Source organism: Pelodiscus sinensis, chromosome 2 (assembly GCF_052426305.1).
Source record: "Pelodiscus sinensis isolate ZL-2025 chromosome 2, ASM5242630v1, whole genome shotgun sequence".
NCBI classification, from domain to species: domain Eukaryota; kingdom Metazoa; phylum Chordata; order Testudines; family Trionychidae; genus Pelodiscus; species Pelodiscus sinensis.
This window is the reverse complement of record NC_143053.1, coordinates 63,599,479-63,625,460: the sequence shown is the minus strand read 5'-3', so window position 1 is coordinate 63,625,460 and position 25,982 is coordinate 63,599,479. Positions and strand designations below refer to the sequence as shown.

The window sequence follows — 25,982 nt, the reverse complement described above, 5'->3', positions numbered from 1 at the left end:
TGAATTTATAATTTATGAATAGGAAACTGGTCTCCACTGAGCCTTAATCAGCACCAGCCTACCACCCAAATAAAATATCAATTCTGCCACAGATGCCAGGATGCTTGCATAGGCATGCTGGTTAGTACTGGAGGGGCGGCTTGATTTTGAAAAACATCACTGCTGCTGAAGGAAGGTGAGGAGGAGCCTGTGGGTAGAGAACGGGCAGTAGTTTCACAAAAAAGCATGTTCACTGGCGCTACGGAGCCTGTCCCAGGTATGTTTCGAGGCACGGGTCCCTACTTTTCCTAAGACGCTCTCCGCGTGAGGAGCTGCAGCGGTGACACTCCAGAGCCGCTGGCGGGGGGTGCCGCGGAGCCCCGGCGGGAGCGCTCCCCTGCGCGGCTGCACGCGGCGCGAAGCGCAAGCCGAGGGAAGGACGCGGCGGCGCGAGGGGCCGGGGGTGCCCGGCGTGGCAGGCAGGCAGCGAGTCTCTCGGGCGGGCGGAGTTTCGCTTTGCAGCGGCTGGGAAGTTTGCGGCGGCAGCCAGGACTTGCCGGGACTCTCCCATGGGTGGGCGTCTCGCTGGAAGCCCGGGCCGGGGAGCGAGGCGGCCGGGGGCGGGTCAGTCCGTGTGGCCGGGACCCTGCCGCGGGGCTCGCGTCCCGGGCTGTATGGCGCGGGGCGGGCTCCGGGTGACTCTGGGTCCCTCGCGTCCGGGCAGCGCCTCAGTCCCCCGCCGCCGCCGCCGCCGCCGCCGCCGGCCGTCCAGTGGCTCCCTCTCCTTTGCGGCGCAGCAGGCCCTGCCCGGAAGTGGGGAGGGGAGGAGGAGCCCCTGGCGGGGCGCGGGTGAGGGTGGGGGCGGGGGGGAGGTTAGTGACCCCTCTCCCCCCCCCCCCGCCCAACGGGGCTGGATTCTTGCATAAATTATGCTAGGCTGGAGTGGTGACGTGTAGGGGCTGGGCGGGGCCTGAAGGCGCGCTCGCCCCCGGGGAGGGGGCGGTGTCGGGGGCGCGCCTTGTGGCGGCGGGAGGGGGGCGGTAGCAGCAGCCGCCTGGCTGGCTGGTGTCTCGCTCGGCTCCTGCGGACGCGCTCGGGAACTATCGGATTAAACTTGAATCGAGTGAAAATTACACAAAGGAGCGGAGCGGAGCCGGGACCCAGCGCGGAGCCCGACCCGGCCGCAGACCCGCGCTGACCCCGGGCAGGGATCTTCTCCGCCCCCACCCCCCGCACCCCCGGCCCCGGCGCCAGGGAGCAACTCCGCCGGGCGTGCGAGCAGCCCCGGGCAGCGGCACCAACTCCGGAGCGTGTCCCCTCCTCCTCCCCGGCCCCTGGGCAGCGAGGGAGCGAGCGGGGGACACCGAGCCCAGCCAGCCCCGCGCTGACCCGGTGAGTGACCCCGCATGGAGGGCGGGCGGGCGGGGAGCTGCCGGCCTGGGGGGCGGATGGGAGCGGGGGGGGGCAGACCCGCGGCAGGTCCTTGCCCCCTGGGGTGTCAGCTCCTCCCCCTGGGGGCAGCCCCGCGTGGGGCCGCGCGGTCTCGGTGGGGCGCTGCCCCGCGGGCAAAGGGCTTTTTTGTTGTGCTCCGGCTGCCCGGGGGGGGGGTATAAAGGGGACCCCCGCCAGCCCGCTCCGCAAGTTTGGAGGGCGCTGGGAACCGGGGAAAAGTTGGGTAAAACTGCGCGAGGAGGGGGGGAGGGAGCGGGCGGCGAGGCGGGGGGCCGAGCCGCGGGGAGAGCGGCTCCCTCCGGGGAGCGCCGCCTTCGCTGACCACGCTGACTGCTCCCGGCGCCGGCAGCACAACAAGCGCTAACAAAGTGAGGGAGCCCCCCCGCCCGCGGTCCCCGGGGCTCGGCGCGGGCACATGGAGCCGGGGCGCGGGAGGGGGAGCCCCCCCGGGGAGGCCGGGAGCGTGTGTGGGGGAAACACGCGGTGCCTCTGGGGGTCTCTGTCCGGGAGGGGCGGGGGAGGGGGGCCGGCTGGCGATGGGGCTCCCGGCTGCTTCTAACAGCCGGAGAAGAAAGAGAAGGGGGTGGGGGAGAGACACTACCTAACGCTAGCTGGACTGGTGCTGGCGGCGCCTGCATAATAGAGACTTAACCCTGCGAACCAACTCGGCTCCCCTTCCTACCCCGGCCCCTTCCCCAAGCTGGGTCCGGAGCGGAGCTCTGGGCAGAGCGCAGGCGACTCGGGCCTGTTCTCCCCCCCCCCCTGAAATCAAGGCCATTTTGTGGGTGAGCGGAAAAGGTGGTTTGAGGCCAAGCGGTCAGGGAAGGGGGGGGGGAGGTGGTTGTTTGTGTTTGATTCACACAGGGAAATGGGGCTGGCAGGCGATTTTCTCTGTCTCTCTGTTTCTCTCTGCTCTGCTGTGGGTTAGGGTTGTTGCGGCAGCGGGGTTGACTACTGAATGGGGGGCTGGTGGAATTGGGAAGCGGACACTGGGGGGGGTCTGGGGGGGGGTGGAGGGAAGGTTGTTGGTGAGACTCCGGGAGAAGGAGCTGCAGGCAATGAGCAGCCATCATTACGTTGCATTCATTTATCCTGATAGCGTTACATAAGGGGACACCCTCCCACACTCTGGGGTACCCCCCGAACTGCTGGCTGTGTTGTTTTAGGGGTCACTGAATTTTGAAAAAGGGGGTGACTTTCGTGCACATACTGTAAATCGGAGGGGTTTCTTTAGATCACTTTTACACTCTGCTCATGCCTTGGTTTAAACTAGTTTTTAAAACGGACAATGGACAAAAGAAAAGTAGCAGTGTACGGGGAGTTCCCTTTGAATTACTAAGAGATTGTTAGATACACCACACAACTCTCCACGTACTTGTCCCACTTTCTACCTTTGTTTTCGTTTGGGAAGGTACTGAATGTGCCTTCTGACTACATTTAGGTGAGATTTTTCGTTTGTGGGAGCTTTTTCAGTTACTTGCTCTGGTGGATTTGGGTTTGGGAAATATCAGAAAAACCTTCTCAAGGCATTAAGTTTCTTTCTGTGTGTATATGAGCCTCGATTTTACTTTCATCACAGTAGCATCTGAGCAATGTTTGTACTAAAAGATGGCTTTCAGGGAACTGTTTGTCATTTTCTATCATTGTATATGGGACGAAGGGAGATACAAAGGAACAAGTTGAACAAAAAATGTTTCTGTTCATTTCCTCACAGATCATCCATTCTAACGACGGCAAAAAATCTTAATGACTATGACCTTAGCAGCCTGGGTAGCTGATTTATCCCAATTATAAATCCTGTTAGTTTGCAGTAATGTGTGAGTATCAATATATAATTCATATTAAAAGCATGACCAGTACTTATTTTTATAAAAGTTGAAATCCATCATTTTCCTGAGAGAATGCTGCATCTGTCGCTTGGAGTGTTTTTGTCTTGCTGTTGCACAACAGAGACTCTCCAGTCTTTAACCTAAAATGGCAGCTTTAATTTGACTGGGGCCCATTCATTGACAATGATAATAAAAAGGCTGAAAGCTAAATGTAGCTGGATGCTTGGGGCACGTTGCAGGACTCCCTCTTGCATCGCTAAGCACAGCACAGAGAGGAACTTCTAAACTCTGTAGTTTCTTCATCAAAAGTTTTCAACAAAAATTTACTTTACAAAATCATGTTGCTCTGTATAACATATGCTAAACAACGGGATAGCTTAAGAACTTAACTGTGATGAGACAGCTAGATAGGGCTTATTTTAAGAGAGAACTGCTGTTTAAACAAAAGGGAAAATATCAGTGGTTCCCTTCGCAATAACCTGCAGTTTTGGGAAATTGAGCATTTGTTTCTGAGGTTTGTAACAGGTGATTGAAGCAATGTTGACTTTCTTACCATTTAGATCTCTGAGAGAATAAATGTTACTTTTTCTTTTGATTATTTATATGGAAATAGATGCTGTGTTCATATGGCACTTGATACTATGTTGTTTAACTTTTCTCAATTAATACATCTTGGAGAGGTGTTACTTACAAACCATTATTTGAAGGTTCAAAACACCCGTTTTGGGAAAACAGAACAATAGTTTGTTTTTGGTTTATGGTTTTTTGGGGGGGAGGGGTGTTAGGTAGAAATAGATAATGCCACAATCCCTCATAAGGTCTCTCTTGGTTAATCATTTTATTTTATCTGCTTATTTTTAGTCCTTTTAAACCTTATAAACACTTTATTTTAAGAGGCATTTAAAATATCCGAAGATATTTTGTTCTAAACTATATCATTTCCCACTGAATCCGTAAGTTAGTTAAACTTGCATTGCTACCTGTTGGATAAACACACTCAACCAAGCTTCTCATTAGGTATTTAACACTATAATGGTATGCCATTTAATTTTTTAAAATTTCAGATTGGTTTAAACAATGGGAAAACTTGCTTTCTCTTAATTTAGAACACATGCAATTTTACTACTTGTCTGGCTTTTAGATAAACTTTTGATGACAGCGAGTAAATGTTTGTAAGGATTGTTAATCCTCTTCCCAAGTTTTAGAATTGAAATGATGTAACAAATATTAATTTATAACAAGAGATTGAAATCTGCTTACCAAAAGCAGAAAAAAATTCATAAATAGTAGGCTAAATTTCAGTATGCTTTTGGTGGCTTCCATTAAAATACCTATTACTACAAATGTGTGAAATTAGTTTTAAAAGAGCACTGGAGTATCTTTTTCCTCCCTCTTAAATGTGCAAACTATATAGTGCAGCTGTTTTATAAAATATTGAAGGGTTACATCATGTAGCATATACCTACTTTGGACAAATTACCATATTTACAGTCCAAAAGGTTTACAATCTTGATCTGTAATTATCACACATTGAAAATTAAAATGTATCTGAATCTTTATTTTCACATACATTGTTTAATTTAGAAAGATTGTTTAACTTTTAGCTATTTCCTATTAGCTTCATATATTTTCAAGCCATCTGTGACAATTCTGGAATTTTGTGTAGGCCAGTTTTGATTTGAGTGAAGATGTTAGATACATTTATAAAAATTAAGGTGCTAGAAGTAAAGCTGTGTGCACGTTTTAAGTATGTTACTGATACACAAAGGCCCTAATCTTAAAATGGTCAATGGAAATGACCAAGGCCTTATCCAAAGATGGCCTTTTGTGTAAGGAGACAGTGGAGAAAAACAGATTATTTTAGAGCATCTGTAAAAGGGGGGGGGAGGGAACTTGGCATTAAAACTAGTAAATTTCTTCTTATTTCAAGACAAGCTGCTAGATTTTGCATTGTGACTGTATTGACATGGCCATATTGACTGATACTGGCTATTTCTATCTAAATTTTGATGTGATGCACTGAAGCAATGTGTGGAGAGGGAGGAAGGGGCCTGAAAGATGGGAAAGGGGGGAAACAAACATGTAAGTGCCTTTAATTCTATACCAAATCTTTAGCCTTCATTTCCTGTAGGTAGTATATCTGTCAATTAATTTCCAGATGGAAGGCTTTTAAAATCTGCTGAATGTTTGAATGAGTGAATTTAGTGTTCACAAATAGGCTGTCTGGATCAAGTTGGGGCTGGTGGTGCGGAGTAGTTGCACAGCAGGCTTCCCCAGTCTCTACGCATACATCTCATTCTTGTCTTGCAATCCCTCTCCTATGTCATTCCTATGGATAGATTACCAATTGTTCTGGATTAGGGAATGGTTTAGTGACGTTCACAGGCAATGTGGATGAAACAGCACACTTTCTACTCCTGTGGCTTGGGTCTTGCCTGCAATATCAAAATTGTATTAAACTGATTTTAGTACATCACAAGAAAGTTTTTAGTATAGACAAAACCTTTATTTCCATTTTTAATCTATTCCTCAAAGGGGCAAGAGGGTGTTTCATTAATCTGCTGCCACTATCCAGTCCTATCTGAGACAGATTCCAGCTTCTTCCTTCATGCATCCTCTTCCCTTATTTCCCAACTAACTCCTACTCCCACAGAGTATAGTCTTGGAATAGACTCTAATATAATTTAGATTTGAACTGAAATTTAAGATTACTGTTGCTGGAATGCTAAAAAAAGTTAAGACTAGGAAAGCACTTTATTCTAAGGATCTGGTTTTAGGGTCCTTTGTGTGCAGGGAGAGGGATAACTTATTGTAGAGGAGCAGGAACAGGATATCTAGCAGGTTGGGTTTTTTAAAGAAAGCTTTTTGGACATGTGTTAAAACTTCAATGAATTTTGTTTTGTTTCCATCCGTATCATCTAATTGTAACTTTCTGTGACTCTTACCTTACCATGAACTGCTCAGAGTGAAAATGTATTGTATGGTTACCAAATGAAATGTCTATTCTCCACTGTTTTCTAAATAATCTTTTAATTCAATAAGAAGCATTCTGTTACACAAAGAATACATTCCAAGGTTCTCAATATGACGACAAAGCTTTAAGGGATAAATAAAGCTCTAAGGAGTATTCTTAAGTATGCAGAAACTGATTACTTCCTAACCTTCCAACTAATCTCTATATATAATGTTTTGTTTTTAAGCTGTAAATATGCACCTAGGAAAAAATCAGGAGCAGGTTATCCCTAAGCTTCTGACCTCTTTAATTTCAGACAAACTGTTCCATAGCTGCTTATGAATATAGTGCTTATTCTTTTGCCTTTTCCATGTTTATATGTAATAGTGTACTTTTCTTAAAACATGGAAATGTATACTACTGGCAGTGTATGCAGTAAGTTATATAAACCCATACTCCACCAATATTCAGGAACATGGGCTCGGTTTCAGAAATGTTTATGCTTATATTTGCAGAGCCATCTCATTTCTAGGATGGACTAGGACAACTGCCTTGCCCCCACACTTTGGAGGGACTCTGCACTTCATGAGGTTCAGGATGACCTGAGGGGTTAGAGTGGCTTGGCGCCAGAAGCAGTAAGCGACTTGGCTCCGACTCACCCCACCTCTTTCCCAAGCCTCCCAACCTCTTCCTGCCCCTGCTTCACCCTGCTCTGCCCCGCCCCCCTTCAGTTCCTTGTGTCCCTGCCTCACATCTTTTTGGCTTCCACTCCCCTCCCAAGTGACACAGGGAGCTGGTGGGGGAAGGTGGCCTGGGACTGGATCAGTTGCTGCAGCTCATGCCAGGCCCCTGCTAGCTCTGCAGGCTGCTCTGGATCCCATGTCTCCCTGAAGCTTGGGGCCCCTCCAAAGTGTGGGGCTCAGGACAGTTGCCCTGCTCCATCCTATGAATGGGACATTTCTACTTGGACTTATTCTGGGCATCAGCAAAAATTATACAAACCCAATGCCTCTGGAGGGGAAAAATAAGAAAGGCCATTCATTATAACAATAGATCAGCTTAGCGGATTGGAACACTCTACTTGGAAAGTTGATTGGCATTTGGGACTGTAGGTGCTGGACCTAGGAATGCTGGAGGTGTTGCCACAATCCATGACTTAAATGGATTCCATTGTGTACAAAGTTCACAGTTTGGTTCAGTAACTATCAGCACCTATGCTATACAAATTGCTCCAGCACCTCTCATTGGGAGTTGATCACAAGCTTTTGCCCTGTGACATGGACTATGGAGCACTTTGTGGTATTGTGACCCCTGTAGCTATTTTAAATGTGGTGTTGTCTGACTTTGGGGGGAACCGCATCCAACCTTCCTCTGACAGACAATTGCTAAACAGTAGGGCCTTGAAGGGAATGGCGGCAAATAAATAACTTCAAGAATCAATTGTCTGGGGAAAAAGTCAGTACAGCCAAAATGTCTGCCTTCTTCCTAATGGTTCTATGAGGAAAATTAATTTTTACCACATATAATCTTTATCCTTGGTTATTTTGTTCAGGGTTCATTGAAATATAGAACAGTGCATTTTCTGTGATTAAAAGTTGCCTTCATGTGAATAATCAGCTTGCTGGAGAAAGCAGCACTGAATAACTTTTAAAACCTTACAGTTTTGTAATACTGCTGAGTTAGTTTATAAAGATACATTGTAAATAACTGTGAGATGTGGATTTCAACAGTTAGCTATCCATTAAATGTTGCTGTAGTAATCACATTTTGCAATAAATTGTCCTGTATGGAAATGTTTGGGGGTGGTGGGGTGGTAGACAATTCAAACTTTTATCATGTGGTATTTCACTTCTACTATTAAAACTGTTTTGTGACATGTAGTAAACTTGGCTGTAGGTAGAAATTGATCTTTTACCAATTTTAGCACAACTATCATTTTAAAATGTACCTGTAATACAGTCTTTGTTTTTTTTCTCTCCTTTTACATTTTTGTTCAAAAGTCCTTTGTCAAACCGTATCCCAGTTTATACTGATCTTCACTTGTTTGATGGCGTTATCTGCCTGCCTTCCCCCTCGCCCCTGGGTCAGATAATGAGCATTGTTGCAAAAATAATCTGGCATCCTCAAGTCCTACTAATCTTATTTTGTGCTTAAGATGTAAGGAACCTTCTGACCAGTGTGTGTAAAGAACCAATGGTCTGATCCAAAATCCACTAGTCAGAGATTAGAACCCAAAGAGTGGAAATGTATTGTGTTTAGGGATGTAAAAAGAGTAGTTTACTACTCGCATTTCCCCCACCCCCTCTTGCAGCCTCTATATCAGAGGAAGCAAGTGGGAGGAAGGGGAGGGGGCAACCTTAAAGTCCCCCCCCCCCCCAGCACAGTCTCCATGGTGCGGGGGGAGACGAAGGCGCTGAGGCTCTGCCTTTTAAATGTAGTAAGAACTGCAGTGGTCTGGAATCAGCATGAGACGGGACTGCTTCAGTCCTGGCTTGCAGCAGGTCCCCGACATACCTCTGCTGTTTAAATGCTGTTTAAATGTAGTAAGAGTTGGCTGCTTGCGCACACACAGCTCCTACATTTAAGCCACAGCAGCTCCTTGTATCAAGTACATAATTAATAATGTATTTGCTACTTAACAACCCTAATTGTTGTTTCTAAAATACCAGAATAGTTCAACTTGGTCACATAGTATATTTCAGAAAGTTGCAGCCAGAATGATTCATGCATCTTTGAATAGGAAAGAATTTTCAATATATTAAAGCTTTACACTTTATTTTGTTATACATTTCATGAAAATGCTAATTCTTTAGAGTTAAAATGACTGGAAAAATTAGTTGAGGTAAAGGCAAGGAGAAATGTATTAAGATGAAGTGTCTTTTTTTTTTAATAGAAATAATTGTATATATGGGATGGTTTTGCATGTGACAGGAGGTATAAGGAAGAAGATTCCTGCACAGGGAAGGTTTTCCAGAGAGGTACTAAAGCCTAGAAGAATGATGGCTGTACACTAGACATAAGCAGATGAGGGACTGAAGCAATCTCCGCTCATGCCGGGTTCCCCACTGTGCCCCCGCCTTATCGACTAATAAAGTCGATTAGCTGATTAATTCAGGTGCCACTCCAGCCTCACACCTACTTAGAGGATTGTGCGTGTGCACGCGCACACGTTCACACCCCCGCCCCCCCCCACATATAGGCCTGCCTTATCAGTGCAGGAGCCTTAACAATTCTGGGAGAGATTGTGGATAACTCACTGTTCATGTTAGCTTTGGTTAAGTGGCTGTTATATGTGAGCTCACCTGGCTACTAGAGGAAGGAGGCAGACTTGTTTTCTCCCTCTGTTTTGGTTTAGCCTTCCTGTCTTGGAGACAGATAAGAAGACTTTTTGTGGTTCCTTCTTGCCTCCCTCCTTTTTCTTGATTTCTCCTCCCCCCCCCCCCCCAACACACAGGGCTATACCTTTTTTACTTTTGTATATAAGTCACAGTTACAAGGTTATTAAATTCTTCCTCCTCCGGAGAAGCAATATTTAAACAGAAAAGCTTGTGGTTCATACTGCTACTGCTGGAGCTCTGCTTGACAAGACAAATGTAGTAACTTCTCTTCCTCTCCCACCCCTCAAAGTCTTAATTTGCACAGCAGAAAACAGGACAAAGATTTGAATATTGTGGCATTTCATACAGAAGGAGTCTTGTCACAGACATGGAACTGACATTGGAAAGAATGGTTTGTTAAATAGAAGCAGAACTACAACTGGGTCACCCCAATTGGACTAAGCAGGGTTGTCCTAGAGCAGGGTTACTCAACTTTGGAACTCTGGGGACCATAATCAGGACTTGACAAACCGCAGCGAAATCCACTCGCTAGCCCCACACTGCACATGCGCCAGACTCTCATTGTGCATGCGTGTGCTGCTGGTGAACCGGGCGACCAGCTGGAATCTACTTGCCGTGGGTGAGTAGATAAACTGATTTGTCGAGCCCTGACCATAATGATACTCGCAGCATTTGCCAAGGACCTCAGCTTAAGCATTGTTGCATGTACTTGCAAAAATATATGCAAATAACTTCTTTCACACTGACCGACATGAATATAAAGATTAAGGCAAGACTCCGCAACGTGCAGGCCCCATTTAAGTCAGTTCTGCTGATATTAATAAAATGCAGTATTTACTTGATTTCTACCCATATGACAGCACTTGTAATCAGCAATGACAGTCCAGGAATTTAACTACTAAACCATATATCATCAGAAGACCATTATATTGACTACGTTTTGTTTTGGCTCCCACCCGTGGGCCTTGTGTTGAGCCACGGCTGCAATACTTCATCGTGGGCTCCAAACTAATGGGCTATGGGCCGGCCTCATGTGGCCCTCAGGCCACATGTTGAGTAGCCCTGTTCTAGAGTCATGTGGTGAGCGCTGCATTGGGGTTAAAGAGTTAAGGGGAAAAAATTCAGTTTTATGTTGGAATTTTTACGGTGATTAAATTTAAAAACCTGCTGAAGTGATTGAAGATCGAGAAGACTATTTTCCAAGAACTTCTCTTAGGAGAAAAAAAAAAGGTAGTCTGGAGAGAGGGAAACAGTTAAGTGCTGGGTGAATCTTTTTGGAAGGCAAGGCGCTGGAAAGAACGTTGGGTAAAGTACTAGATTAGATCTCTGTTCTGAGTAGAACTGGTTCATATGAAAAGTTTAAGGTTGTTACACAGCTCAAAAAAGCCACTTGTCTGCTCTAGGTGCTTAAGGTTGAATAGTTGAAGTAGACACAGGGTTTTGAACAGAGCACATTACCTTGATGCAAACACTAACTAAATAGAAAGCAAGTAGAGGTTCTTCCAGATATATAGCTGATTGCAACTGCATGCCTTGAACTTAATCAGAGTGAATTGTAAGTCAAAGATTTTTGCACCTAAGCTTCCAGTTTGCTATTTTAAACAGCCCAGTTCTGCAGTGAGAATGATGTGTGTTCATTTCTTGCTTTTCAAGTGAAATGACATATCTACAGTAGGCAGTCTTACAGGGAGGTAAGTAATCATCCACTGAGAGAAACCCTGGTTAGGAAACCGAAAAAACTGGAGATTTAGGTCACTCTCATCGGGATATGGAAATATAACTTGCCATTTGTGGACTTTTGTCTTTCTACAAACTCTTTGTGTGGGTTGCTTTTGGGGAATGCCAATGTCATCCTCTTGTAATACATTTAATAGTGGTGATGGATTCAACACTTTCCTCCTTATACAGTAGACTTCCGATAATCCGGAACCTGTGGGACCTAGGTGGTGCCGGATTATCAGATATGCCGGACTATCAGGAGGTACTATAAGCTGGTTATATATACTGTATACATTATATACTGTATATAAAGTGTTCTTAACCCTTTTTATTGTACATACTGTATACAGTATACTGTAATGTTTTAGTTTTTTAAGCCTTTTTTACCCTTTTTGCTCAGTTCAGCTGCTGCCACTGTTACCTTGTGACTCATTTTTTGCCGAAGCTCACTCACTAGGCTCTTGCCATTTTGATGCCGGACTATCAGGAGTGCCGGACTATTGGATGCCGGACTATTGTAGTTTTACAGTATTAAGAAAAAATGGGCAAGATTGATGATTAGGAACATGGGTTTTTAGAATCTTAATGGTGAAGCCTTCTGTGAATGTATGGCCATTTAAGATGTTGACTTTATAGTTATGGTAGCTAATTTGGTTGCCTCTTTATTTGTTGCCAAGGCTTTTTTCATTTAAGGGGAAATCTGCAGGAGGGTTTTTTCCATTTAATTTCATTATCCTCCACTTCTAGTTAACTTTGTCTTAAGGTTTTTCTTAATCATCAATTGCAAAAACTTCTCAAGCTTTGGAAAAGCTGAGTGCCTAAACAATAGGCATGACATACGTAATGTATTTTGATTTTTACTATAATAAATAGTTCTATAGCTTTCAACACAATTTGAAGGCTATTGAATATCTCCCCAATGAACATCAATGCATTATACAGAGAAGCCATTGGTGGGATCAGAATGTTTCCTGAGCTTTGCAGTGGCGTGCATTGTCATTGAGTTAGAGTAATCTTAGCTCAAGACTGCATATATTTATTTTTAAACCATAGTCAGTTGCAGTTAGTGAGGATGTGAATGTTCCGAAGGCACTTGTTGTTAGACTTAGATTTCATCTGTGTTATTTTTAAGATGGTGTGTGAAAACCAAATTGATCTCTCTTTGGATAGAGTGAGAAATCTGAAGATTTAATCATGTATAAAATGCCTTACCTAAGATAATGTACTTAAAGTACTTAATCTTCATCATCGCCTTTTCAAAAAAAAAATGCTTCTATTATCCGACTGGTACTTTCCTTGCACTACCTATTTTGGCAAATCTAAAGTCCTCGATTTAGACTTCGTCAGAGTTAACCTGAATATCTCAAATTTTATCAAATTAGTAACCGCTTAAAATGGTCTCAATTATTCATACCTGTATGTTTGCTAAATGTAATCAAACTAATGAAAAAATCAAATGAGAGTATCTAGGAATAATTTGTATCTCGCAAAACTTCTCAGCATGGTCTCATTAGATGTTTATTGCTATTACACTGACTTTGGTTATATTTTTCTAATGCAAGTCTAAGATTTAGATTATTTAAATAAACGTAATACAATTCACATCATATAAAACATTCCTCAGATTTAAAAAGGTTGGGGAAAAATAAAAAGATAATGGATGAAGTAAAATATCAGTGATAGTAACTGAGCACTTTTAATATTATGCTGTCACTGTTCTCCAGAGAAATAGAAATTGACAGTTATACTTAAACACATTTTATACATCACTCAAGGAAGGGATGAACATCTTACATAAATTACTTACAGGATTTTTTTGTACTGTGTATCTTACTCAGGTTATCCTTTACAGAATGCTTCTGTAGTTTGTGTAATTTTTAAGACTGCTCTAAAGGGCTAAGCTTCTCATATGACAAGGAGCAGTATTGTATAGATACATAAATTGATTAGTGTCATGGACAGACATTTATTTCTCAGTTAAGATTAAGGTAGCTTTGCACTAAATGTTCACTAGTTCTTTCCTCTCTTCTTATGTTTTTAAAACCGAAGCTTAGGTCTGGATTTCTACTTAAGATAGAAGTCTCTGGAAAGTTTGAGGCAGCATAGATGTGAATTCTTAATGAGGTTTTAACTCCTGATAAATTTCTTGTTTGTAATATTGTGGTAGCCAGAAAGACCTGAAGAGAAGCTCTGTGGAGCTTGAAAACTTGTTTGTTTCACCAACAACAGTTAATCCAATAAAAGATAAATCTCCCACTTTTATCTTGTATCTCCAGTGGCTCAAACTAGAAGTTCTAAGCTTCTGTTGTTGGTCTCAGTGAAGATTTTTGGCTTTAATTATATTCAGAGAGAACATTTTAGTTATATGCTTGCTTTAATAGGCTTAGGGAACATGAAAGCATGGCTGTAAAATGGGTGGGGAACCGAAGGCCTGGGAGCTGGATGCAGGGGCTCCCCTGGCATCCTGCTCCTACACTTTTCCTCTCACTTACACCCCACATCCCAAGCCAGCTTCCCAGCAGCCATCTCCTTTCCACACACCAAACCACTCATTTTTGGCCTTACTCCGAGCCTAGGGGGACCCACAAAATCTACTAACCTGAGTCCCCACGCTCCCCTTAAACATCAGACCCTAGGGGTGTGTCTTTTGCCTCTTCTCCTCAAATTTGGTCTGCAGCCCCAACACAAATTAGGTTCTCCACCTCTGCTATAAAACAACCAACCCTGGGACCAAATCTAGTCTCTGATGCATTTGTGGCCTGCATGGCATGCCCAGATTCAGCTGATTCTATGCTGCTTTTTATTTAAAACAGAAAACTCCTAGCCATTTCCCTAGTGTAGATAACCTTCCAACTGAAAATCAATGCAGTGTCTTGAGTCTGTATTGAGCCTGAAACAATGACACAGAAATGAACTGTGCTCCCCAGTAATCTATCTGGGGTGCTGATTGTGCAGCCTGATGATAACACTTCAGTGTAGATTAACTACTTAGTAGATGAAAGGAGGAAGATGGTGGGAGTGAAGCTCCTTAGGATGAGAAATGCTGAGGAAGAGACAGAAGGACACACGGACAACGATGAGGGAGAGAGACAAATAGGAAAAATTACAGTATGTTTTTCCTTTGCCAGTCACCAAATTGAGGAAGCAATGAACAAACGGTAAACAGAAGCTTGAGCTACCATGTATAAAGACCATAGTTCTTTGTGCAGAACTATCATGCGACCGAAGCTAGCTCGGGTACGTCTGTACATTCTGCAATCGCATCTCCCAGCTGCAGTCTAGACAAAGCCTCTAAGACCTCTATATGGTCTGTCTTCATGAATCTAGTGAGAGACCGCTTTTGTCTAGAGGACCAAACAGACATGCCAGAAACCTATGAGTTTTATTCTGAACTGGTTTCCTAAGTAGTCATGGTATTTTCAGATCTGCTATAAGGGGTTAATAAATCATAACATTTACATAGCACCTATCATCAAATGATCTTAGTACTTTGTATGTTTTAATTTTCTTACTGCTAGTTTCTATTAAAAAAAAAAAAAGTCAGTCATTGGAATCTGAGTTGAAAAATTGATTTATTTGCAGGAATTAGTATTTTATTTTTTACAGAGTTTGGATCTCTAGGGTTGGGGACACAGGAAACTAGTTAGTGGGGAAAGTATAAAACACGTTTATAGACAAAGTAAACGCTGAAAAAATGTTGTTCAGCTATAGGCAGAGCTGGTAGCAGTTAGATAACCTAAATAATATAACACTTTCCATTGCAAGCCCCTGTTTTCAGTTGCTTGCAACTTTGCCTAACTTTAAGCCTTTCAACTGAAATGTTCTATGGTTGGCCACTGCTCAGACTGAATATTTTAGAAATCTCAGCAAATATGACAACTATGTCTGAGAATAAGGCTAGAGGGAAAATATGTATTTTGACAACTTTTAAAAATGTTCTTTGAAGAAACTTACTATTGTTTTTAAAGTACGATTTGTAATTGCTTAGGGATGTGCTCATTGGGTGAGAAGTGTGTTTTACTGTAATAAAAATCCAAAGAAATTTGGCCAATTTGTAGGCCTCTGAAAATCACCATTAACAAATTCTTATTAGAGGTTTGCTACAGCTTTGAACCTTCCCATTGCACTTCTAGTATATTCCCCAATCTTAGGGAGGGTGAGCAAAGCAGCCACCCCTTTGGTGTAAAGGAAGGAGTGTAGGTTGGAAGCCAGGAGCAGGCAGTTTCAATTTCAGTTCTTCCACTTGTATGGTATCTATATATTTTTCCATATGAGGCAGCGAGGGAGAGAGTGGGCAGGACCTCAGAGCCAGCATGCACGGAGAGCCAAAAGCCATTTGTCTGCACATATTGTCTCTAGCCTGCTTCCCTCGCCCTCGGTGCTGCTCTTTCTCTATCAGCAGAAGCAACAAAGGGTGAGGGGGAGTGAGCGTACTGTAGTCGATAAGATTAACCGGTTAATTGTGTAGTGGACACATGACATCCCAATTCTTGCTCCTAATTTAGAGGGCTGACAAGATTAGCCCCATTTTACAGATGAGGTTGCAGAAGATCACATCAGAGCTGAAGATGGGTCTGTCACATTTGAGACAGCTCAAAGTCTTATCCACAGTCATGCTGCCTTTCAGAGTGGATATGCCAGATTTATTAGGTCCTGATGTCAGTAGTTACTAGATGATGTTGCTTTGAAGAGTAAGGAATAAAGCCTATAAATTCTTATTCTTGACACTTGATTATACTCTTAAATAATTGTAGAAGGGACTGGCATAATTTGTATCCTAGCCTTCGTTAGTGGCTGGTCCAGCTAGTTAAGTACCTGCTACTGGTTACTACTTCAGCTTAAGTGCTAGATGTTTCTGCTGTGGACCTAAAGTTCTTGATCTCACACCCTACTGATGACCCTAGTGAAGATCAATAGTGATTCCAGATAACATTTAATTTTTTTTGTCCAATATCAGTTAAAGTATTGGACAAATTATTACATTTTAGTGTAAATGCTTCGCTTACAGAGTTGTGTAGTGTAGACCAGGCCTCAAATCAGAACAAAATTCAAGCACTTTGGTCAACTTAATGATGTAGTAGGCAGGCCGTAAATTAATGTTAATATACAGCAAGTGCAGTAATTGAGTCGATTTCACATGTCCACACTATGCTGCTTGTGTGTTGATGGGGCACATCCTCTCCAGGACCGCTTCTGTTAATTTTAACTGTCAATGTGGGGCACTGTGGGATGGTTCCTTAAAGGCAGCAACAGTTGATGTAAGCAGTGTAGTGATTCTGCTGCACTGCATTGGCTTAAGTGCTACACCTCTTGCAGAAGTGGAGTTAAGGGTATTGTGGCCAAGTTACATTGTTCGGAGATGCGTTTTTGTGTAAATGCTTAGTAGTGTAGTTTAGGTCAGGTCTCAAAAATCAGGAAGTGCCAAAAGTAAGGTTACCCATTCCACTTCAATTCTACTCGTGTATATGGTTGGTAGAACTAAATGATCATCACCTTACTCAGTGTCCATTAAGTACCAATCTGATGGAGGGCTAAAAGAGTAAATGATCTTCTTTTGTGTTTGAGAGAAATCAGCACAACCTGGTTCTATTTCTGGTTCTGCTACTGATTTTACATGTAATGTTTGGCAAAAACTATCAATGTACATATTCAAAGTTTCATGGGCTACCTTAAATTTTGTTTCCTAACTTTTGAGTGCTTATCTTGAACCTAAATCTTCTTTACTATAGTAATCTTAAGGGTTGCTTGTAACAACAGTAGGTAAAACATTTTCAGACAGCGACTTTCATTTGATATTGCTCCATTTTAAACTAAGTCAAGTCTCTGGAAATGTGTATAATTCATTAAGGTGGTTTTTTGCACACCGTGACTCTATTTGCATGTTTCCTCATTAAATGCAACTTTGAATCCCCTTGCCTTTAGAGTTTTTTTAAACATTCTATAAAATTACAAATCCTTTTAACTGTATTGAAAAATAACCTATGACCTATATATATATTGTTTTTTGGCCTTGGAATAGATCAAATATGAGAATTAGTGTATCTATTTGGTAGTATCTAGACAAGATGTACTATCCATATTATAGTATATCAATGTCAGAATTTTGGTACAAACCCTTTTCCAAGGAGTTATAATGAAACTATAAAATCATAGAATACTAGGACTGGAAGGGACCTCGAGAGGTCATTGAGTCCAGTCCTCTGCCCTCATGGCAGGACCAAATATTGTCTAGACCATCCCTGGTAGACATTTATCTAACCTACGCTTAAATATCTCCAGAGATTCCACAACCTCCCTGGGCAATTTTATTCCAGTGTTTGACTACCCTGACAGGAACTTTTTCCTAATGTCCAACCTAAACCTCTCTTGCTGCAGTTTAAGCCCATTGCTTCTTGCTCTATACCCAGAGGCCAAGATGAACAAGTTTTCTCCCTCCTCCTTATGACATCCTTTTAGATATCTGAAAACTGCTGTCATGTCCCCTCCACAATCTTCTCTTTTCTAAACTAAACAAATCCAATTCCTTCAGTCTTCCCTCATAGGTCATGTTCTCTAGACCTTTAATCATTCTCATTGCTCTTCTCTGGACCATCTCCAATTTCTCCACATCTTTCTTGAAATGCGGTGCCCAGAACTGGACACAATACTCCAATTGAGGCCTAACCAGCGCAGAGTAGAGCGGAAGAATGACTTCTCGTGTCTTGCTCACAACACACCTGTTAATGCATCCCAGAATCATGTTTGCTTTCTTGGCAACAGCATCACACTGCTGACTAATATTCAACTTATGGTCCACTATAACATACTTCTCTGTGAAATTTGTACTCACACTAGGGTAGCTTATATACAGAATCCTTTAGATCCAGGAAATATATGGCAGAATTGTGCCAGTTCATATTATTCACATCTTCAGGGATAATTATTTCATTCCATGTCCTAATGTTACAAAGTGTGACATTTTTAGCTGCCATTTTTGAAGCACTGAGCTATGACTTGAAATGGAGCTTTGTGGAAATGAAGGTAAATTTGTGGAGTGATATCTTTATTTTAAATATTAGAAAAATACTGTAGTTTTAAAAACATACATACTAAATGCACCATATTATTTAGTGTTATATTTGTGACAAAGTAGAAGGCAGGAAATTCAAACATGATGTGCTCTCACTCATAAATTCATCCTGTTTTCTCCATCTGTTCTTACTGAACTTCCTTTTTGTCATTTTGTCACAACAGTTATTAAATTGTTTTTGTTGATACAATACTAAGGCATGTTTATTTTAAGTCCTATTTTTAAGGCAATTAGAACTTCGAGGGGAAAACCCTATACAATGGCATTTCTCATGCGTAGTAGCACAAAGGTGACCTATGTACATATATGCATCGTTTAAAAATATCCAGTCTGGGGAGGTTTATTAGCAATTTAACTTAGATAATATTTATTTTATTCTTTTAATGGCTTATTTTTAAAACTTCTCATAGTTTTACTCCTCATTGACAACAAATGTTTTCCACATCTAGGAGAAAATTGGTCCAGTGTGGCATTAATAACCTTATACTCTTACACCTCAGTGAAGTCTGATATTGTATACTAGAGCTACACACATTGAAATACAGTGTAAGCTGGTTAAAGTGGATCATCCTTTCTACCAGTGCCCACTAATACTCACGTTTAGAAACTATGCAATGGATGTGGCTTGTGTGTGTCACATACTATGCTCTCTTCCTTAGGCACATTTTGTGCCCTCTGTAGGATTTTCTATTTGCTAGGAGATGCGAAATATGAACGTACAATTCTATAAAAGTTCTGAAGTATGGACTAATGTATTTTGGTCGAGACTTTATACATAAAGTTAGGAAATTCAGTTGCAATTCCCACAGCAACTGTAAATTGGTTATGCCATAAACTTGTCTCAGTATATAATGGTATAAATAATATCAATATGTAACTGGATCAAGTTGTGGTTATCATGGGAGCCATAATTTGGATTTTCCCGACTGTATATGAAAAATTCAACTATAACATTGCATAATGTATATTTATACAATTGTTTAGAATTCAGGTCTCTTAAAAATGAGACCCGCTCCACCCCCTTGTCTTATGAATGTGTACAAAATGTTATAATACAAACCTGAATAAAAATCTCTAGCATTTGCGGTTATGATGGAACAAGTGAGATTATTCAATTGTTAGCTATGTGTGATGTATACATTTTTTCAGAAACTAGTAGTCAGAGAGAGAGCTTGATTTCAGAAAGTTAACATTTTTACTTTATAAAAAGCAGCAACTACATACTACATTTTTTATGAGACATGATTGACAGTATTAGCTAGATAAATCTAGTTATCTCAAAAGTACTTCAAAGAAGATAAGTAACATGACTATCTAAATTATGGCATGGTATATTCTAATAAATGCAACTGAGTAGCGTGTTGGGTGTAAAATCTGAAGCAAAGCAATCACTTCTGAAAAAGGTTACAATTAAGGTGTAAGGATGTAACCGTGTGAACAGGTAATTGGTTACCTAAATGGTTACATGTGGCTCCCAGGGAGTAGGCTGCTGCCTCTATATCAGAGGAAGCAGTATGGGGCAGCAGCCAGCTCCCTGGGAGCGAGGTGACAGGCAGGAACTGGCATGCATAGGGAGCTGGTTTAAAAGCCAGATCCTGGTGCACACCAGCTCCTGGGGAACTGACTGTTGCTTCTGATACAGAGGCAGCAGCCAGTGTGCTCTGTGAGCCAACTTAAAAGCTGGCTTCTGGGAAGCTGGCTGCTGCCTTGTGCTGCGGGTGTGTGTAACCGTTTCAGCAGTTACATGATTAGCCAATTACCTGCATTTTAACATCCGTAATTACACATTTTACAGTGTATTTGGGAGATATTGTAATGCAAGCACAACCATACATTTTGATGAGCTACATGTTAGCAATGGGGGAAGTGATTGGTGTGTAAAGATTGTGAAGTACCCTGTAACCCCTTGGAATGAGGTGCTAGATAATTGAGATGATTGATTTATTTATAATGTGAAATTTTCCAAACTGAATGCTTTGAAGGTCTGTGACTATGGTTTCTTTTAACCTGGCTAACAATTGAGTAAACTCAGAAAGGAAACCATTTATTCCCTTTGTCAGAATATAGATTGCATAATTTTGTATCTATTTTGTACTTTTATCAATTAGGTGATACAGTCCTACTCTGATAAATTTAACTGTCCATGATTTCTACTTTGGTTTGTAACTAACATGCTAAATACAGTCATGTTTGCAATAAGGATGTTAAAATGAAGTTAACTGGCTAGTCGATGGAATTTCCATCAACTAGTCAATAGGCACCTCAGCATTCCTCCTTTGAAATGTACAAGAGTCCTTGCTTGGACTCCTGTACATTTCAAAGGAGGAATGCGGAGCTCTGCATACAGCCCGGGGCCAGCGGGAAGTCCTGCCCATGGATGCCTGCTTTGAAATGCATAAGAGTCCCCAGTGGGGGTTCTTATGCATTTAAGAGCCATGGAGCCCAGGGTTAGCAAGGGACTCCCCAGCTGACCCTGGGCTCAGCACAGCACTTCTCCGGAACCCACCCGGGATCAGCGGGGGGGGGGGGTCCCCCGCTGATCCTGGGCTCTGTGCGGCATTTCCCCAGAACCACAGGCTCCATGGCAGTTGCCCATTTGAAACACACTGTGGCACTGCCTCTTGGAATTACTCCTTCCCTCCCTCCCTCCACTTTGCTGCCTCTATCTCATAGAGGCAGTGGGGGAGGAGGGAGGATTGACTAGTCAAGAGACTATCCAATAGCTTATCAGATAGTCAGATAGTCTTTAACATCCCTAGTTTGCAATAATCAATTTTGTTCACCCCCCATATATTTAACTGAAACAAATTAATAGAATGCCGTTGTTTATTTTAAATATGGTCATGTGAAATTTCCATCATTGTCTAACTTGCTCTTAATAAATCATAGAACCATAGAGCTGGAAGAGACCTGAGAAGGTCGAGTCCAGCCCCCTGCTCTAGGCAGGACCAATCCCAACTAAATCAACCCAGCCAGGGCTTTGTCAAGCTGAGACTTAAACACCTCTAGGGATGGAGACTGCACTACTTCCCTAGGTAACCCATTCCCGTGCTTCACCACCCTCCTAGTGAAATAGTTTTTCCTAATATCCAACCTGGACCTCTCCCACCACAACTTGAGACCATTGCTCCTTGTTCTGCCATCTGTCACTACTGAGAACAGCTTTTCTCCATCCTCTTTGGAAGCTCCCTTCAGGAAGTTGAAGGCTGCTATCAAATCCCCCCTCACTCTTCGCTTCTGCAGACTGAACAGACCCAACTCCCTCAGCCTCTCCTCATAAGTCATATGCTCCAGCCCCCTAATCATTTTGTTTGCCCTCTGCTGGACCCTCTCCAATGCGTCCACATCCTTTTTGTAGTGGGGAGCCCAGAACTGGACACACGACTCCAGATGTGGCCTCACCAGAGCCAAATAAAGGGGAATAATGACATCTCTGGATCTGCTAGCAATGCTCCTCTTAATGCAACCTAATATGCCATTAGCCTTCTTGGCTACAAGGGCACACTGTTGACTCATACCCAGCTTCTCATCCACTGTAACCCCCAGGTCCTTTTCTGCAGAACTACTACTTAAGTGGTTGGTTCCCAGCTTGTTGGTCCTCTTCATAGAATCTAATCAGATTGGTGAGGCACGACTTGCCCTTTGTGAATCCATGCTGACTATTCCTAATCACTTCCCTCTCTTCCAAGTGCCTCAAAATGGATTCCTTAAGGATCCCTTCCATGATTTTTTCCAGGAACTGAGGTAAGACTGACCGGCCTATAGTTCCCTGGATTGTCCTTCTTCTCTTTTTTGAAGATGGGCACTACATTTACCTTTTTCCAATCATCCGGGATTTCTCCAAACCTCCTCGACTTTTCAAAGATAATGGCCAAAGGCTCCTCAATGACATTTGCCAACTCCCTCAGTATCCTCGGATGCATTAAGTCCAGACCCATGGATTTGTGTATGTTGAGCTTTTCTAAATAGTTCCTAACCTGTTCTTTATCCACCAAGGGCTGTCCATCTTCATCCCCTCTTGTGTCACTTAGCGCATTAGTCCGGGAGCTCACCTTGTCCACGAATACAGAGGCAAAGAAAGCATTGAGTACTTCAGCTTTCCCTACATCATCTGTCACTAGGTCACCTCCTTCATCCAGAAGGGGCTGTACACCCTCGCTGATCACCTTCTTCTTGTTAACATGCCTGTAGAAACCTTTCTTGTTATCCTTCACATCAATTCCATTTACACTTTTGCCCTCCTGATAACCCCCCCCCTCTCCCTCCCCCCCGGCATTCTCGAGCTATACATATAAACCCCTCCCTGGTCATTTGTCCAAGTTTCCACTTTTTGTAAGCTGCTTTTTTGTGCTTAAGTTCACCAAGAATTTCCCCTGTAAGCCAATCCGGTCTCCTATCATGTTTGCCTATCTTGCTACGTGTCAGGATAGTTTCTTTCTGTGCCTTCAATAAGGCTTCTTTAAAATACTGCCAGTTGTCCTGGACTCCTTTCCCCTTCATGTTAGCATCCCAGGGGATTCTGCCTATCAGGTCTCTTAGGGTATGTCTACACTACCCTCCTAGTTCGAACTAGGGGGGGTAATGTAGTCATACGGAGTTGCAAATGAAGCCCGGGATTTGAATTTCCCGGGCTTCATTTGCATAAAGCCGGCCGGCGCCATTTTTAAATGCCGGCTAGGTCAGACCCCATGCTGCGCGGCTACACGCGGCACGGACTAGCTAGTTCGGATTAGGCTCCCTATCCGAACTAGCTGTACGCCTCGTGGAAATTCAAATCCCGGGTTTCATTTGCAACTCCGTATGACTACATTACCCCCCCTAGTTCGAACTAGGAGGGTAGTGTAGACATACCCTTAGGGAGTCAATCTGCTTTTTTGAAGTCCAAGGTGTGTATTTTACTACTCCTTCTCCCCCCCCCCCCCCTTGGTCAGGATCCTGAAATCTACCATCTCATGATCACTGCTTCCCAGGTTGTCACCGACCTCTCCTTCCCCTATTAGTTCCTCCCTGTTTGTGAGCAGAAGGTCACGCTGCGCACGGCCCCTGGTCGGATCCTTCAGCACTTGTGCTAAGAAGTTATCCCCAACATTCTCCAAAACTTCCTGGATTGCCTGTGTACTGCTGTATTGGTTTCCCAACAGATGTCAGGGTGATTAAAGTCTCCCACGAGAACCAGGGCCTGCGATCAAGGAAGCTTCTCTCAGTTGTCCAAAGAAAGCCTTGTCTACCTCATCCATCTGATTCGGGGGCCTGTAGCAGACACCAACCACAGAATCACTGCTGTTGTTTGCTCCTTTAAACTTAACCCATAGACTCTCAACAGGTTTTTTTCCCTCTTTATACTGGAGTTCAGAGCAGTCATAGTTCTCTCTTACATAGTGCAACTCCTCCTCCTTTTCTCCCCTGCTGTTCTTCCTGAACAGTCCTATACCCTTCCATGACAGTGCTCCAGTCATGCAAATCATGCCACCAAGTCTCTTTTTTCCCAGTTAAATCATATTTCTTGGACTGGGCCAGGGCCTCCAGTTCTTCCTGTTTGTTGCCCAGGCTTCTCGCATTAATGTACAAACACCTCAGAGAACCAGTTGATCGCCCTATCTTCTCCATTCGAATCAGGGGTCCTCCTTTCTTGCTCGTTCCTCTCTGCATTTCTTCCCGGAATCTGACTTTCCCACTCCCACTCAGGGTTTTAGTCACCGTCCCCCGAGGAACCTACGTTAATGCCCTCCTCACTAGGTTTGCAAGCCTGCCCGCGAAGATGCTCCTTCCTCTCTTGGTTAGGTGGATCCCATCTCTTCCTAACAATCCTTGTGCCCGGAACAAAGTCCCATGGTCAAAGAAACCAAAGCCCTCTCTGCGACACCACCTGCGCAGCCATGCATTTACGTCCTCAATTCGACAATCCCTGCCCAGGCCTTTCCCTTCAATAGGGAGGATGGACGGGAACACCATTTGTGCTCCGAGTTCTTGGATCCTTCTTCCCAGCACTACATAATCCGCAGTAACCCGCTCAAGGTCATTCTTGGCTGTATCGTTAGTTCCCACGTGGAGAAGCTGGAAGGGGTAGCGATCCTGAAGGTTTGGTCAATTTGGTAAGCCTCTCAGTCACATCCTGAATGCGAGCTCCCGGTAAGCAGCACACCTCTGGAGATTCCAGGTCTGGACAGCAGATGGATGGCTCACTCCCTCTTAGGAGGGAATCCCTGACCACCACCACCCGTTGTTTTCTTTTGGGGGTGGTGGCCGTGGAACCCCCATCCCTAGGACTACACATCCCATGCTTTCCAGTAGATGGTGTTCCCTTCCGGTTTCTTCCTTGTGAGGTCCCTTCCAAAGCATTCAGCACTGCAGCGCCTGTGGAGAGAGCCTGAAAGCGATTACTTACCTCTATAGCATTGGGGGATTCCCATGCTGTCCTTTTTCCCCTTCTAGAAGTTACATACTACCAGTTCTCTTCCTGGTCCCGTACTGCCCTCTCTGGCTCTTCCGCCTGCTGTGCTTGAAGGATCAAACGCTGCCTTCTATTGAGGAAGTCTTCATCGTCTCTGAGCGTAGAGTCAACACTTGGGCCTCCAGTCCTCTAATTTTTTCTTCCAAAATGGTGACCAGCTTGCACTTAATGCAGATGAAATCTGTTTTCTTCTGGGACGAAGACAAACATGGCACACTCCGTGCAGGTAACAGACCTATCACCATCCATCACTGTTGTCCTGTTCGCAAGCCCCTTGGTCACTTGGCCACTGCCTTATAAAGACCTGGAGTGCCTGAAAGTCCCTCCCTCTACCAAGGCTCAGCCGATCAGCAGAGGCTTCTAGAATTCAAACTTTAATTAGAAGACAACGGTTTCCACCTGCCAATCACAGCACACTCCATGAAGGGATGGGGAGAGCAAAGGGGAAGTGTGTGTGTGGGGGGGGGGGGGAAGCCTCACTCACAAACACAGGGGAGAAAACAAACACAAACAAAACAAAAAAACCCACACATCAACGCTCTCGCGCTCTCTCTCTCTCTCTCTCACGCGCTCAGCACAAAGCAAGAAAGCCCCAAACACAACACACACTTCCCTTAAGGGTCCTGTATCTGCTTCTCCTTTACGTGGCGAACTCCCTCTCTAAACTCCCTGTTAGCACTCACCTGTTCTGGGATGATTTGTATAGAACTGGGAGGTGTAAGCAAATCATGCAAGAAGTATGGGAATAAGCAGGAAGAACTCATAATGCTAGGAAATAAACACAGCTACGATATCAGAGAGACTTGGTGGGATAATGTGTATGGCAGGAATATTGGCACAGAAGAGTACAGCTTACTCAGGAAGGACAGGCAGGGAAAAAGAGGAAATGTTGCTTTATGGTGTAAAAAGGTACACACTTGGACTGAGGTTCAGATGGAAATACGACACCAGACTCGTAGAGTCTGTAGGTAAGGATAAAAGGGGTGTAAAACAAGGGTATAATGTCATGTAGGGCCTACTGTAGGTCACCAAACAGAAAGAAGAGGTGGATTAGTCTTTGTGTTAGCTTAAAAAAAAATCAGCCAAAGCACAGAACTTAGTGGTGATGGGGGACTTCATCCAGAAATCTGTTAGGAAATTAATCTGTGCCCTGCTGTGTTATCCAGTAACACAGGGTTCTTGGAGTGTACTG

General features: G+C 43.6%; 1 protein-coding gene across 1 annotated transcript in view; it reads left to right on the top strand.

The window, feature by feature from the left end:
- Positions 1-939: 939 nt before the first annotated feature.
- Positions 940-25,982, top strand: part of CHD7 (chromodomain helicase DNA binding protein 7) — a 200,738-nt gene continuing 175,695 nt past the window's right edge. Inside the window, 2 exon segments of the mRNA XM_075920640.2 lie at positions 940-1,371; positions 3,146-3,248. The gene's annotated coding sequence lies outside the window, so the exon portion shown is untranslated.